The sequence below is a fragment of the Cyanistes caeruleus genome, chromosome 12, assembly GCF_971803275.1.
Source record: "Cyanistes caeruleus chromosome 12, bCyaCae1.hap1.1, whole genome shotgun sequence".
In the NCBI taxonomy this organism is placed as follows: Eukaryota; Metazoa; Chordata; class Aves; order Passeriformes; family Paridae; genus Cyanistes; species Cyanistes caeruleus.
The window spans coordinates 11735201-11751420 of NC_141712.1; the positions used below are offsets into that span (position 1 = coordinate 11735201).

General features: G+C 41.7%; 1 long non-coding RNA gene across 2 annotated transcripts in view; it reads right to left on the reverse strand.

Moving 5' to 3' along the window:
- LOC111934348 (uncharacterized) overlaps window positions 1-16220 on the reverse strand; it is a 51790-nt gene that overhangs the window by 7339 nt on the left and 28231 nt on the right. For both annotated transcript variants that reach the window (XR_015275245.1, XR_002867166.2), the window contains one exon: window positions 5824-5973. This is a non-coding gene — a long non-coding RNA (uncharacterized LOC111934348). Of the gene's footprint in view, window positions 1-5823; window positions 5974-16220 lie in introns of those variants that run through there.

Consider the following 16220-nt stretch of genomic DNA (forward strand, 5'->3'; position numbering starts at 1 on the left):
AAATTTTTAACAACATTGTAGACTAGACAGGGTCATCAGCCATTCAAAGAAACAACAGTTCAATTGTCAGTGGAGTGTTAATTTCTTTCACTTCCAACTGACCTTAACATAGATTTTAAGATTAGTATTTGCAATGTTTTGCCTCTCTTGTTAAAAAATGGTAAACATAGATTTGCAACTTTTTGCCTTTGAGATATTTAGATTCCCTGTCAATATTCTGCAGGCTTTTCCTCCAGCCTTGCTCTGCTTCACTGTCTCAGGTCCAAGGCTCCTAGAGAAGAAATGCAGTTTTCATTCTCTAATGCAGCAAAGGTGCAAGGTTGAACAACAAGAGCCTAATTAAAGTGCTGGATTGAAAAATCAATACACATCAATATACACCAGACATTATACTAAAGAGCTGAAAATATTTTGTCAGAACAGCACAGAATGTGAGCCAGCATGAACTTCTTTTCCTTTCCCTTGCTTGTTTTGGGTTTGCAGTTTGACAACACACACACACAGAGACTAGAGTTGTTTCACTGGCAGGAAAAGCCTATAATTAAACTTTTACACTTGCCCCTCTTTCAAAGTGCTGCCTTAGAAACACAGAGCTGCTCACCATGTTTACCAGCTCTCCAGAGAAAAAGCCACACTTCTCTGAGTATTTTCATCTATTTTATGGCTGTCCTTCTAAACCACTGAGCTTTTCCCATTGCTGCCAGAGCCATGGACCACGAAACGTTCCTGTCCAAAACTGCACTTAAACACCTGGGCCAGCTGCAGGGGCATCGAGCCAAAGGGATTCACAGGCTGCTGAAGCCCTCCCTCCATCGCTGTCCTGCCTTAGCACAGGAGCCCACAAACCAGCCTGCACTAATTTCTCCCCCGTGCCATCAATACTGATGACCTTTTATCTGTTCATCTGTAGAGGAGGCGAGCACGGGGCCACCTGTGGTCACCATGGAAACAGCGGGATTTGCTGACTATATTCTTTTCCTTGATGCATGTTAAAGACTATTGGCAAGCAGAGGGACACCTGAGCCAAGGTGAGCTGATTAGAGGGTCTGGAACTAGTTGAGATGACTCTTAAATTTGAATCCGTGCATTTTCTTATTTGCTGCCAAAAAAATTTAGATCAAAAATAAATGTTACTTTAGCACATGCCTGGCTGTAATTCAGCCATGGCTACAAACTTTGCCAATGTTACAGGAGCAATGTAACACAAAATATCACCAGAGACATTGGGTGAACCTGATTTGTCTTTTACTTGCTGAATTCTTTATTGGAAGCTGATGGGGTCCTCTGCAACCACTGACTAGCAGAGCTGCAGCAGAGGGAGCAGCAGTGGGGGAGGCTCTGTTCCTGGGACCCACAGCCCAGCCCGGGGCTGATGTGGCAGGGCAGCTGGGGGCACAGGGGCAGGAGCTCCAGGGCAGTTCTGGTGCACAGAAAAGGCTGTTCAGCAAGCTCAGTGTGCCATGCCAGGGGTTATTCTGCTATATAAAACAGCCCCCTCAGTTACATTTAGTGTTTCCCTACTTTCCTGTGTAAGATAGTGCATAACTGTGGTGTGAGGTCACCTGGGGCCCAGAGGTCAGAGCTCAGGGGCTTGACAAATGAAAGGCTAGAGCTCATGTTTTGGGCAACAACACACAGGGAACAATAAACCAACATCAACCCTCTCCCCCCACCTCCAGTTGGGTTTTGGTCCACCTCTGATGCACGGATCCATAAGAATTCCCTGCTCTGCAGTGCTACGATTGTAAATAGTCAAGATACAGAATATTAACTAGAAGTGAAGGCAGAATAACCCACTATCATTACAGAAAGCAAATGTGCAATGTACCTCCCGAGAACAGACACTTTGGGTGGGTGTTATATTTTTCTAGTAGATAGTAGAAAAACAAGAATGCAGTTTGCAGGTGAAGAAAACTAGTCACATGATCAGCTGGATGGAAAGGTAGACACAGAAGAACAGAGAAAGTGTGTGCAAAATAGGAAAAGACAGAAGAATATTTTACCTTTATTTTAAGAGACATTGCTGTTTTAAAGTTATGTAATATTTGTAATTATCCCTCAGCCTGCATAGATCTCTGCAGATATGCATGTCTCACTCCTGTGCATGCATCTGAACAAGCTGAACCACAGCCTGACGCTTCTCCTCAAGGTGAGGTGAGCGAGAGGGGGGTGCAAGGTGCCTGGGGCAGAGCTGTGGGCAGCTCCAGGTGCCTCAGCCTGAGCAGCTCATGAGGTGCCCCAGACCTGGTGGGTCTGGTGGCAGTGGGGAATTGCCCAGTGGGTCTTTCCCCCTGCAGCTGCCCTCTCTGCAGGCAGGCCATTGCCCTGGTAAGTAAGCACCTGTGCCCTGTGTCTAAGAATGATGGCAAGGGGGAGGTTGAAGAAGAGGGGAGATGGGGAAGGGATGTAACATGTCCAGTCTAGAGATCAAATTTGGGCAACCTTCAGCCCTTACCTCCTAATTCTACATCCTGTCTTTCCTTGCACCTCGTTACTCACAGGGCTGTCAAATCTGGACTCCAGCCTGCTAGATTAAGGACTGCAAGTTTATTTAAAAGGAAACAAAACAAAAACACACCAGTTTTCCTCATTACTGGCAGCTATCACGATGGCTCTCTGCAGGACCACACAGGGAGCAGAGGCAGTGGCATACTGACAATTAGCTGGCCCGTCAGCACGAGCTTGGAGCACTGCAGGATTTGGATGCTGCAGAGCATTTTCCAGCACTAACAAGGAGCTGGGCTGTCTTTGCTGATGCACAGTTTCATAGCGTGCCACTCTGCCCCAAATCCTCCTGGAGCCAAGCCCTGTTCCAAGGTCGCTGCCTGCCTGGGAGTGTGCAGACCCCAGATCTGTGGGGACTCCAGGGAGAGGAGCCAGTGCCCAGGGGTGTGTGCTGGTACCTGCTGGTACCTGCTCAGCTGCACCGTGCTGGGGGTGGGCACCCACTGCACACTCCTGAGGATCCAGTCAGGGTGTAAGAGTCACCTCCACACAGGGATGCTGCCCTGAGACATCAGGGCAAGGAGTCAGTCACCTGGGCTGTGGCTGAGGGTCTTGGTGTGGGAGGGGTGGCCCCTGTCCAGAGGAACTGGGATAGGATTTTACTCTGCTTCTGCTTCATTGCAAGGCACAAACAGCCTCTTTTGGAGATGTCTGGCTGCATTTTGCATTCTTTTTTTTTTTTTCCTAGACTTGAGTTGATGAGTATTGCCCAGAAGAACAATTATGTCCTGAACAAAAATGGGAAAATTCTTATGCATAAAATTCAGCTGAGCCATGACCCATAAAGGACCTCACACTGCTGATACTGTGTCAGGCAATCAAGTTACATAATTCAACAGTACAAAAATAACAGATGCAGTTAGTTTAACTCACTAAAAATGCTAAACCTATGAAGGGACATAGAACATTCAGAGTCATCTTTGAGATCAGAATGCGGTGATCACACTCACGTGTGCCCACTCAAACTGCACCCCCACAATAAGAATTCCTCACATGCCAGCTGCCAGGGACTTTAAGGAATGCCCCTCAGCTTGGTTGCCTGGAGAGTATGAAAGCACTGAGCAGATTCCAGGTAAATCAAATGACAATTTGGATGCATTATCTTGTTGAACTGTGACAGTTTTAAACTCAGACTAAGCTGCTGTATCTCATTCTGTGACTAGGTGGACAATGTCCTATCACTGATGAGCAGAAAGTCTTTATTTTTGACTATCACTGCTTATAACTGGAATTGTGGAGAACTCCTAAACTCCACTTAGAGAGTGAAGTCCTCAAAGTGTACAAACCCTGAGCAGAGATTAGGACACACACACACACAATCCTGTGTATAAATACATTTAAAAATGTGTCGACATACAGCTGAACCTGTCTGCAAGGACAAGGCAGACCCAGGCACCTACCTCTGGTTGATACAGAACACAAAATATTTCTCTAGATGTGCACATAAAACAAAATGTAATTTGTCTCAGGGAAGTCTTGTGCCTTTTCCCTGATGTGGTTCAACCCCAGCTGGCTGGCTGGCTGGGCTGCTGCTACAGCTGCTCAGGCTCTTGCGTGCCTTCAGGCTTTCATTCCAAGAGCACTTCTGGTGCCAGAGGGTTTTGGCAACAGTTATAATGTGAATGATTACTTCCATTGAGGAAACCATCGGTGATAACAGTGATGAGAAGGTGTGTGTGGTGTAAACCACAGCTTGCTGAGGGCATTAGAGCATGGGGCTATGCAAGGACAGGGTCTAGGTGCTGCTGGGGAGGAAGCTGCTCTGCAAATGAAATAATGGCATGTTAGTAGGGGAGTGAATATGTCAAACAGGGTTTAACCCCTGAGCAGCCCTGTGAATAAAATGTGTCCAGACTTGGCCTGAGCTAGGTGTTCACTCAGCTAGTGAAAACACTATACCCCTCTGTCTAACCAACCTGGTGTATTCACCAGACATGGCTATGAAAGGAAATATATTTTGGTCACTTCTGTTGCCAAGTTGACTAATACCAATGTGGACATTATAAACCCAAGGAGTATTTAAGTTACTGTGAACTTAAATTTTATTTTCTTACCCAGCTTCCCAAGACAGCTTACATGCTGATCAGTATCTGCTTCAGCCTGGGAATAATCTGGCCCCAGCTCCTTGGGCAGGGAAGTAAATCCTTACTGACATCAATGAACTGAAAAATTCTGAGGTCTGGCAGTGACAAAGGGAATAGTGAATGAAAGCAGTATTTCCTTATATTGATCTACCTTTCCTGCTCATCTACTAATAATGTTGGCTGTTTACCCTCTGTAATAAGCTGTGATAGGTGCATTCACTGGCATTAGATTTCCAGTTCTTCCAGTATGCAGGAAACAGGGACCCCAAATAAAGGAGCTAGCTAGAACCACATAAAATTAAGCATGTTTTAAAGTTTTCAATTCAACCACTTGCGTGAATGATTGCACATTTAGATCTTGATTTTACTCACAGGATTTTCTCCACATGATATTTAAAGAGCCTTGAAACCCAACTTACCAGACAGGGGAACACATGGCAAGGGAACCCTTCTACAGCCATTTTCTGGGTCTTTGGAGATTCCTGTACATGGGGATTTCAGGGAGACACCAGAATCTTTGTCTCAGCTCTGTATCCTTTACCATTTGAAGGGTTTTGGGTCTTAATCTGCTTTTTATATTTCTGCTTTGACTGGTGTTTCTCAGGCTTGTACTGTGCATCATTGAGGGTAGTAATGTGTGCCCATTCTATTCCCAAAGTAAATGCTATTTTTTAAGTTACCAGTAGAGACCTGGCACATTTTAAAGATATGAGTAGAGCCTACACAAGAATGGTTCCACAGCCCAAAGAAAGTGCAGATGAAAAAAAGTGGGTACAGCAAAGGTTCAAGATCAAGAGTATAATGGAAATTATTTGGAAGAAGAATGTAAGAACTCAGTGAATGTTCACATAACATGGAGTGAAATTTTGGAATTAAATGCTCCTGGATATTGTGGATTTCAAAACTTTACATGGCCTTAAAAACTGATTCTACAAAATCATGGATAGAGAGGTGAGGGAAAATCTATCAGAGACTATAAAAAATAATCAGGATACAAGCCCTGGCTAAGTAAATTGGAGCTGCTGGAAGAAGCTGGAAAGTTGTGCTATAGAAGCAGCAGCAGCATCTAGACACCCTTTTCTGGTCTCTTTCTTAAGTGTCTGCTGTTGGTGGAGAAGGAGCAATACCTTCCCTAGACAGGACAATTGCTCTAGTCCCATGCATAGGTAGCTCAGGTTCAGTTAGAAAAAAACCAAAGACAACAATTAAACCTCATAGAAACACAGATACATACCTTATTAAGAGCTTGGGTGCTCCCCTGACGAGCGAAGATGTGTCTGCCCTGAGGAGTGGGAAGCTGATGTTAAGCACACCTTGCCAGGGAGCTGTATGATGCTGTTCAGCAGGGATCCTTAATGCTCATAACAAGATGTGTTGGTCTTTGCTGAAGGAGAAAGCACAAGTTAGAGGACACTTTTTGGGGAAGATTCTACATTTCAATTTCTTGCAGTTTGATACAAATTAGAGAAGAAATAGTTCTGCATGTAGACTAAATCTCTAGCACTTGCAGGCTCTGTCCTTGAAGTTCACAGGCTGCAGTGTCCTGTCCACAGGCCCCTGGTCAGGTCTGGGGGAGCCAAACAGCTTGAAGCAATGATATTTTAAATGCTCTTAAGAAGACCAGTTGGAGCCTGCTCCTCAGGCCCCATAGATGACTGGCTGAGTTCACTTAAATTAAATGTACTTATATTAGCTTTTAAGAGTTTTTACAAACTGGCCACAGATATGCAAATTCTATGAATAGAATTGAATAGAATAGAATTTGAAGTCCAAAAGTGAAGTACAGAACCCAGCCAGCCAAAAAAAGAGGTCGCTACATAAAACCTACTCTGCCATGCTCATATTTTACCTTTTTTCATTTTGCTGGTGTAATAAGAGGGTCCTTTGTGAAGGTGAGAATGTTGTTTTCTTCCTTTTCATACACAAAGACTTCAATCAGTAAATATTAATTAGAAAAAAAGTATTTAATTTAGAGTACTTTCTCACGGTGCTGAGGTCTGGACATGAGTTAGAGAAGGACAGAAAGGCTAAAGATACTCAAACCTGAGACAGAATGAGAGATTGCAAAGAATGTAGTTGTATGCCAAGACCAGAGCTAGCAAAGACAAACTAAACCAAATGCATTTGAGATAATTCGTAAGGATAGGACTACCAAGAAAAATACACACATTAGTGAAATCAGAGATTTAACTGAATCTGAATAACCGCCTTCAATTTATCACAGTTGCCATTCCAGAAGTTCATTGGGCTTTTTCCCCATAGCAGTTTCCCCTGTTTATTTTGGCACTTGTGGGGAAAATGTCAACGAGAGAACTACTGTTAGTGTGCCCTGCTGTGTGATGTTGAGTTACTCCAGTACCACGGCAGCTATTTTCCAACAGATTAACATTCAGATACTGGGGGAGTTCACTCAGTTCATATAAATCTGTATAGAAATTTTATTAACTTATAACTTTTTTTATTTGATGGGCCACCTACAAAATGAAAACAGCTTACATTTTTGAAAGATAGAAGAAAATTCTTTTTAAGTGAATGAAAATATATGCTTTTCTGGAAAGCTTAAAGTGCTAATCTCTGAAACAGTGGTACTGGGGTATTCAACATTTTTTTTTTTAAAAAAAAGCCAAAACAGACAGACATGCAAAACCCCACAAGTTAATTGTCTCCTTATTGGATTATTTTTTTCCCATTTTTGTTTTCATAAAGAGAAATATCTAATCACAAAAAGAAAAAAAAAAAAGAATGGGTGCAAAATTAAGGCACAAAGTTGGCACTCAGGAGATCTGGTTTTGGTTCCTGGCTCTGTCAAACATTTCCTATGTGACCTTGTAAATGTCACTTTTGAGCATGTAAAACCATCTGGCCTGATCTAGTGAAACATGTATTTAATTTTAAGATGCAAGTAGTTTCACTTACATCTCACACGCTTAAATTTAAAGACGTTTACATGCTTTGCTGGTTGGGAGCCACGGTGTTCAGCCCCTTGCAGGGAGAAGGATTCCCCCTGTGCCTGCAGCATCCCAGCTGCAGAGCCAGGGTAAGCAAGAGTTGGGCTTTTTGGCTCCAAGTTCCCCAGAGCAGAGGCAGTGACTCCCTGTGCATGTGCAGCAGCAGCAGCAGCACAGTGGGGTTACATTCTGAGAGCAGGAGCAATGCCTAGGACTGCTGTGGGTAAAAGCTGTAAATTCAGATGCCTTCATCGTAAATAAAAATCTGCATTTAGGCACTGAAACGCTGGCCTGGTTTTTCAGAGTTGCTGAGCAACCAACACTCTCATCAGGTTAAGAACCCACAAATGTTTTGTGGTTCAGAAAATTAGGTCACTTATTTGGAGGCTAAAAATAGATTTTGAACCCAAATTTCAAAACTTGAAACTTTACCTTTATGTCTTAAATGTCCTGTAAATATCCTGCCCCTTGCCACTCTGAGTTAGCCATAGACTCCATATAAAATTCAGATTCGGAAGCAAAAAATACCCTCATTTAACCATTTCACTGTTTGCTAAATGTAATTAGAAAGAGTAGAATTCCACTGAGACATTTTAAATAATGTATATAATATACATATGTGTGTACACGTGTTTTTAATGTACATAGTATATACAATGTTATTTTATGGCATAGCAGATGTTTCTTAATTCCCTGACACCATGCATTGGAGTAAGATTATGCCAGCCTATTTTATTATGAATAATGTGCTTGCTCCGTCATTAAGGGGGTTATTAAAGACATAAACAAAGTTTTATTCCCTGCTTTTCAACAGCTGTTGGTGGTCTACAAAGTGATAATCCTGCTTTCAGCAAATATTCTTAGGCTTAAAACTAAAATAAATAGATTTCATAGGCAAGCAGTTGACTCATGAGTGGGCAGATGGTAACTCTGACATCTCCAGAGTCACAGAAGGAGCAGTGGCATTACTTCTAAGAACAGCCCTTCAAGCACAGCCTGGGAATGAGGTGGCTGCTCCATACATAATTTCTTCCTCCAGCCACCACACAGTAACTCCTATATTAAGCAAACAGTCCTGACTGGCATTTATTTCAGCAGCAATAGCAGGGGAGGAAAAATTTAAAAGTAAATGATTATTTTAAATAAATAAACATGTCACACACACGCACACACACACACACAAATCCAGTACATGTGACAATAGCTGGTTTTTCCTTTCTTAATGAACTATATGGCAAAATCACAGTTGCAAATCCTGTAACCTCAGCTTTGGAGAAAATCATCTGATTGGGTTGGATAACTTCAAACAAAAGGGTTGAGGGGACAGTAGAGGTTAGGTGTCCGTGTTCCGCCACGGGCGCGGTAGCTGTTAATTTAAACGGATGTGACCCCTACATGACAAAGCTCCAAAGGTGTGCGGGGAAGAGAGTTTATTCTTATAAATAGGACTGATGCCAGGTCAACCAGCCCCCCTTGCTCTGGACTTCCTAAAGAAAACAGCTTCAGACAGTTGAGCAGAAGAGTTATGGAGAGTGCTGAGATAGGAAATATCTACAGTTCCTGATATATTATGATTGGCCCTGGGAATGAGGAAGCCGAGAGACGAAGGTAGTCCTAAAGGGTGCTAAACTGTATGGCGTTAATGTACACAACAACATCCTCATACAAGCAGATGTTTAAAAAAAAAAAGGGAGGGGGAATGGAAATTGTATTTAGACCACATTGCACTCACCCTAGGGAGGAAAACTAAAAAAAGAGAGAATGTGGAACCAATTTTCAAGCTTGAGCAACTGAAAGTCTATTAAATGATTCTGTCATCAACACAAGATGAGAAAAAAAGTAATAATTTATACAACAAATTGGGTAATTGTAGCTGCACGGACAAATGATATTTCTTCCCTGATAACTGAATAAACATTGTTACAAGAGGAAGGTTATAAGGAAATGGCCACTTTAGTGAACTACAAGCACCAGGTCTCCTGCTTCTGTTCATATTTAAAGACAGGCATTGAGGACTGAGGGACATATATGCTCTTGATCACAAATATTTTGATTTACTTTGCTCCTTTTTTTAGGAGGCATATTTGACTTGTTAAAAAAGGCTAAGTGTCATATAACTAGAAGTTATCTCAGCCTGATTACTGCATCATGCCAAACTCAAGTGAATTTCTTTTCTAAGACACAGCAATACAAACTGAAGGAATTACAGGAACAATATGGAAACCACACAGTTTACTTGTTTATTGACTCTATTGTTGTCTTAATTATAAACTGCATAGAAAGTAACAAAACAAACAGCACAAACTTGTAGTAGATACATAAAGAAAATAAACAGTGGCAACAGAGTAGAAGTGACAGCAAGTTGGGGTAATGTGGGGTGTAAGACAATAACTTCTGGGTCATCATCATTAATACTGGAATAATGCAGCCGTCACCAGGGTCAGTGGAAGGGCCGAGAGAGCAAACCCAAAAACACTGAAAACCCAGTGTACAGAGCACATGTGGGAATGCACAGATAGAATGGCTAAATTCCTACATTTCGTGGCCTTCACGTTTTTATTTTCTTTTCTGTCACAGACTTCCTGTGGGATGCTGAGCAAGTCACTTAATGGCTTTTACGCCTTTGTATTGTTCTATTCAAGATTATACTGGATTTTGCCTGTGGAGACCAGGCCCTCAGTGCCAGAAACTGTTCTAGAAAGGTCGCTGTTGGAGTAAAATTTCTTTAAAAACTTAACCTAGGAATCTGCAACGTGCAATACTGATCTCAAAACTCACTACTCTTCAAATGAGGACAACTGTGTGTGGATTTACTTGGCAGTGTTCCTCTAAAGCACAAGCCCAACTGAGAACTCACCTCCCTTGGGTTAAAAAGGAAAACTCAGCTCCCTGACCAGGGCATGAATCTCCCATGCGATGATGCACTACCCATGTGTGAGGAGGAGGAGGAGGGTGTAGAACAAGGCTGAGTTAAGGGTTCAGTGGTGTGAGGTGTTAAATCACTCCTCCTCAGCAGGACCATGCGTGTGCTCAGAGATCAGCACTTGCCAAAGGCTGAGCTGGCAAAGAGCTCAGCTCCTGTGATCAAGGCTGGCTTTGAGAGACTGAAACGAGAGGAGATAGAATGTGAAAAGGATTTTTGCTAGGATCAATTTTCTGTCTATCTTTTTATGTATGCTTCCATCTATTTGAATACATGCATGTGTGTAAACAGAGCCAGTCCCCATCCCCCCCATGTCTGAAATGAAAAATAATAAAAATATATTTACATAGCTTAAACATTAGGCTATTAAAAAGCTATAGTCGGTATAACAGAGGGGGAAAAATTACAAAGAATGATTTGCATAGCAAACACATTTCACAGCTGTTTTGGACAAATGCCCTTGGTAAATATGTTTAAAGTCATGTACAACAAGAATATTTTATCACAAGTAACCATGTTTTAATAAACACTTAGTCTTTTTGTATTTCATTCTTTCTCATCATAATAATAGAAATATAACACCATATATCACTGTAAAACACATTTCCACATAAATGCTGATAAGCACAAAATATTTTTCATCATTTACATTTTAACTGTAATAATATATGGCAGGATTAAAGCTGCATCCATCATGTGTCTAACTAACCTTGCTGTAATGAATTTTTAAATGTAATGGTTTCTGTCACAAAGTAAAATCATACATAATATCTTTTGACACAGTATGCTGGTATACGCAAGGTTTTAAAATGTAAATGCAACTTCATTTTTAATTAGATTTATAAACTCGAATCACTGTTTTCTTTACTATAAGCCGAGGGGTAAGGAAAGTGTGGGTCTGTCAAGCCTACAAGTTTTTTCAAGTGCCTTTCTCCCAGTAAACACGCACATGCAGCGTGTAGAAAGCGAGTGGCACTAGAAACAAAGGATTAGCAAAATCATAGGGAACCAAAGCTCTTTGGGCTGCCTGAAGGGCCTTCTCCCCTAGCCCGGCCTGCTGAGCATGGGGCTCTGCCTGGCCCAGGCCACAGGGACATGGGGACTGCCGTGTCCCCACACAGCCCCCTTCCCTGGCTCTGCTTGAAATAGCAAATAATCCGGCTCACAAGAGGAGAATCATTAAAAATAATTTGCAGGAGCTTTCTGTTCTGCGAGCCCTTTTTTTGATACAATATTTCCTTCAGTGATTATCGCTGTGGACATGTTCCTGCCATATGGATGGGAGCCGGGCGAGGAGGAGGCTCAATACCTGAGTGGTTAATTAAGAGCTGTTGCTGGGCCACAAGAAGCAGGTTTGAAATCCCTCTTCACTCACCGACAATGAGTAGCTTTTTTAGCAGCAGAAGTCACTGGGGACAGCCAGAAGCGCAGGGTAATTATTTGAGATAACACAGAGCTGAAGAGCGGGCGCGTGTGTGTGCGGGTGCGTGCGGGGCTGCGGGGGGAGGCACCTCCGACAGGAGGGCAACAGCACAGAAAAGTCTATAATAAAAAGGTCAACATCTCCTATTTTTCTGTACAGTGTCGGCAGTCTGTAATACCTTTTTAGAATGAATGACAATGGATTTATCTTTTTTTTTTTTTCTTTTTTTTTTTCTTCCTCTCTTTTTTAAACGAATCTAATTCTGTATTCAAACTTTGCAATGGTGAGTGCAGGTCCTGGAGGCCAATCTGGATGAGCTGTTCTCACTTTATCAGCACGGATGCTGAAATGACTTTGAATGCGTTGTTGCAAAATAGCAGTAATTTCAACATTTACTTGTGTAACCCTGTGCTCTCAAGAACAAAGAAAAAGCAGTGAACTCAAAGCCATGAATGAAATGAGGAAAGTCCGTAAGTTCTTAGAAATTTGGGGCTAGATTCTCAGCAGGGTAAATCTGCTTAGTACCACAGGAACAGGGAACATTATTTTGGCTGCAGATGAGCAACTCATCCAAACCAGCTGCAGATCTGGTTTTTGGCCATAACATTGCTTGTGGGTGGGGGGGGGGGGTCTATGTTATTATTTATACCATTTAAAACATAAACCGAGGCTCAAAGGGACAGTGATTTCAGGGATGATCTTGCTGCAGTGTATCTCATTCACTATTTTTCTCAAAAATGTGGAAAAGAATGAGAACTTTCATAGGCTTTACTTTTGTAAGTGCTTCATATCCAAAATATTTATGAAGTCAAGTTGCCATTCAGTTCCAGCCTTGTCCAATATTTTGCACAGACTCAAAGATCTGGTGAAAACTGAAGACAAACTGTGTAGTAATCCATGGCAGTACTACAATTTTTTCTCAGATCTGCAGAAGAGAATATGAACATCCCTTCCCTCACTCATCTAATCTCAGTCCATCTACATTGCAGGCTCAAAATATAACTTCCCCCTTTGGTTGGTTGGTTTGGGTTTTTTTAACAGTCATTTCTAGTATATTATGGAGAAAATGACAAAACCTCTGTTGCATGCTTTTTTGACATTTCCAGAAAATCCCACTTGTGATCTCTAACTTAGAAGGCTTAAATCTCCATCCAAATATGAGCCCTGTGAAGCTCAAATGAATGCTTAGCTTTGTGTTGTGGGGTAAAAATAAATTCAAGAAAGTAAAAAGGACCCTCAGCCTCCCCCCCACACACACCTTTTCACATCCTCTCAAATGCTGGGAGATAATTTGCCTGAGCAAGCAGAGGTTTGAATGCACACGACAGGCTGTTCAAGCACCAAAGGTTTTGTGGTTTTAGGTGTGGGCTCAGCCCCTGAAAACTTCCTATTTGTGGTGTGGGGACAATACTGTACCTGTTCTCTTTTTCATAAAGGCAGATCTTGCAAGCCTTTGATGTTTCCAGAGTGCAAACAATACTGCTCCAGCAGCAGCACTTTTGCCAGTATAACTGTCTCAGCTTTGTTTAGAAACTGCCCAATATGTTAATTATCTTCTTTACCTCTGTGGCATTATACTGTCAAACTGTACAACAGTCTTTAGAAAATAAAAGCTAACACCCTAAGCTGCTGTACCCGGCTCCCATAATATCTATTCACTGACAATGCCTGAGCTGTCAGATCAGAAGAAGCTTCATTCGAATAAAGGTGGGCAGATGTGTGATAATGAGACAGAAGCATACAGATGCTAATATAACTGTTCAGCAGAGCAGGCTCGTCTTCGTTAGGCAGACCCAGGTAGCAGCTGCAGACTGTCAGACGCTGGAATGCTGCTTTCTCTTGATTCTCATTTAAGATCAGCTTCGTTCGCTGTCTGTCAGTGAACTTTTCCCTCACAGGAGCCTGGACCCCTAGGTGATCAGTCACATTTCGACATAACTAGATGTCAAAAGAAGTTTAAGTTGTATGACGAACTGTGATGCATTCCCTGTGCTGGCTGGCAGTCTCAGCCCTCCAAGGCGTCTTGTTAATGATCCACCTGGAAACTCTAGAGTATTTCCTGTATTTTGTTTTCTTATTAAAATACTGGCTAAGCCTTTGTCGATATCCATGTCAGCAACTGTAAGCTCAAGACAATATTATCACAAGCATAATTTGATTTAAAAATGGAACAGTGGATCTGTGCTGACCAAGCAGCAGGAGATGCACACAGACTGAGCAGGATGCTTGCTTTGTGTTGCTGTAATTTATCCTCAGCAATTAAAACAAAGTATTTATGATCTTCTTGAGGGCAGAGGCAGGATGTTACGAGGCTTTACTAAGTTTTCTTGTGAGATATGTCTGCAGCCAAGCAGGTCACTCAGCTGATGAACACAACCAGGAATAAGATAATGGTGAGCCTCCATAGATAGCAAACAATTCAAATACACAGGAGCTTGGAAACAGAAATAACCTGAGATTGTCATTTCACATACTGCTGAAACCTTTGTACTGGGAGTCTGAACTTTGTCAGCCTTTCATCTGTTGCTATGAGCTGTTTACCCACTCACACTCCCTGTTTCAGAGAGGAGACAGACCGAGGCTATTTTACATAAAATACATATGTGTGCACACAATGCAGCAAGCCTTCTCCCACAATATTTGTGTGACAAGACTTAATATTTTCTGGTGCTTAATCATGTCAAAACAGTTTTTACTGTCAATCCTGACTCCCTTCTTTACTTACCATCTGAATTGCAACGTTTCTATTCTTAAGAGAGCAAACTTAACATGGCCAGGTACAATTAAAAGGTTTCTCACAATCTTAAAATTCTGAATTAAAAGATGACAAGGGAAGAGATTCCAAGATTTATGATGTTCTTTCTCTTTTTGTTTGGGCTTAGAGAATTGCAAGACATGTATTGGTCTGGTATTTGCACAGTAGTTTTCACCAAACAACAATTACTGAATTTGCAATACTGATCAAAGTCTAAGGCAACTTGTTACATGATGGACGTCAAAAGGAATTCTTAGTAGGAAAATCCAACCATATGCAATCTGAGGTATCCAGCAGCTCCCCCAAGGCTGTGGAGAAGGATGTTGGGAGGGTCAGGATACTATACTGTGTCTCCCCTGATTTGGTACAGAGCTGCTTTCATTTGCTTCTCTTCCTGCACAGACAAATCCAGCTTTTAACAGTGATGAACACTAGATTTGGTAATCTGTTTCTCTCTCTGCTTTCCCTGTACCAATATAATTCCTAATTAAACACTTCTTATGGCCAGTTTATACTCACTAATACTTTCTAATATAAAACAAGATGTCTCCCCCTAGATTCTGGTATTTAGTAGCCTGAAGCTCATTAGCGCATGTGTTCTCACCCAGGAGTTTTAAATATTTAACTAGCTAGGATTCTTTCAAGAGGTCTTAACCTTATAATTTGTAATAACTTGGGGATCTCATATCTGGAGTGTAAGTTATTAAAAATGTTTCTTCCTTTCACCCTGCATTGATTTCCTACTTCTAGCAATCAAACTAAGAGCTATTAGGCCAAACAACTGCAGCTGCCTATTTATTTCATTGTAGTAAAACATAAGTGATGATAATAGATCCCTTAATAGAGATTGATCTTCCACAAAAGCCAAAACCCAAGCATGAACAGCCAGTGTATTATGCATTATGCACCACCTGGTTAAAATTGTTCAGCTATAGAATAGTATAGGAAGGTCCACAAAAAATGAGTGCACTGACTGATTTATCTTCACACAGAAGTGTTTTACTTCTGTTGCTTGTAATGGCCTGAGCATGTGATACAAGTAAATTTTGTCTAAAAATTATCTAAGGACCACCTAATGTGCTCTGATGCTACTGAATGTCAAAAATGTCAGCAGCTTCCAGTAATGACTCTCTGACATAAACAGTAAGGGAGAAATATTACAGTTACTGAAGGAGTTACGAGGACAAGCATGCATTTTCATGAGTGGTCTCTTTGAATGGCAGCAAGTACTCAAGCAGGCAGCTTTCCCTGCCAGTTAAGCTGGCCAAAGAAAGCGCTCTTCCCCTGAAAGACAATTAAAATGAGTTAAATGAATTAAAAAGGCCCTGCACAGCTAAAACACGGTCAGAGGTTAGAAACAGTAGTACCTGGATTTATGAAAATCATGCGGCTGCCAAGCCTCAGAAATTGTGTGTAACAAGGGAGCCATTCAAGTAGTAACACAAACAGCTTTGTAAAATTGAAGGCAATATACATTATTCTTAATTTCTAGGAGATGGTTTTGTCAGCAGTTTTGCCATCTTAGGACTTGGGTAATATAGTGATTCTTAAAATTTGATTTTTATCAAGTGGCCTTCCTAGG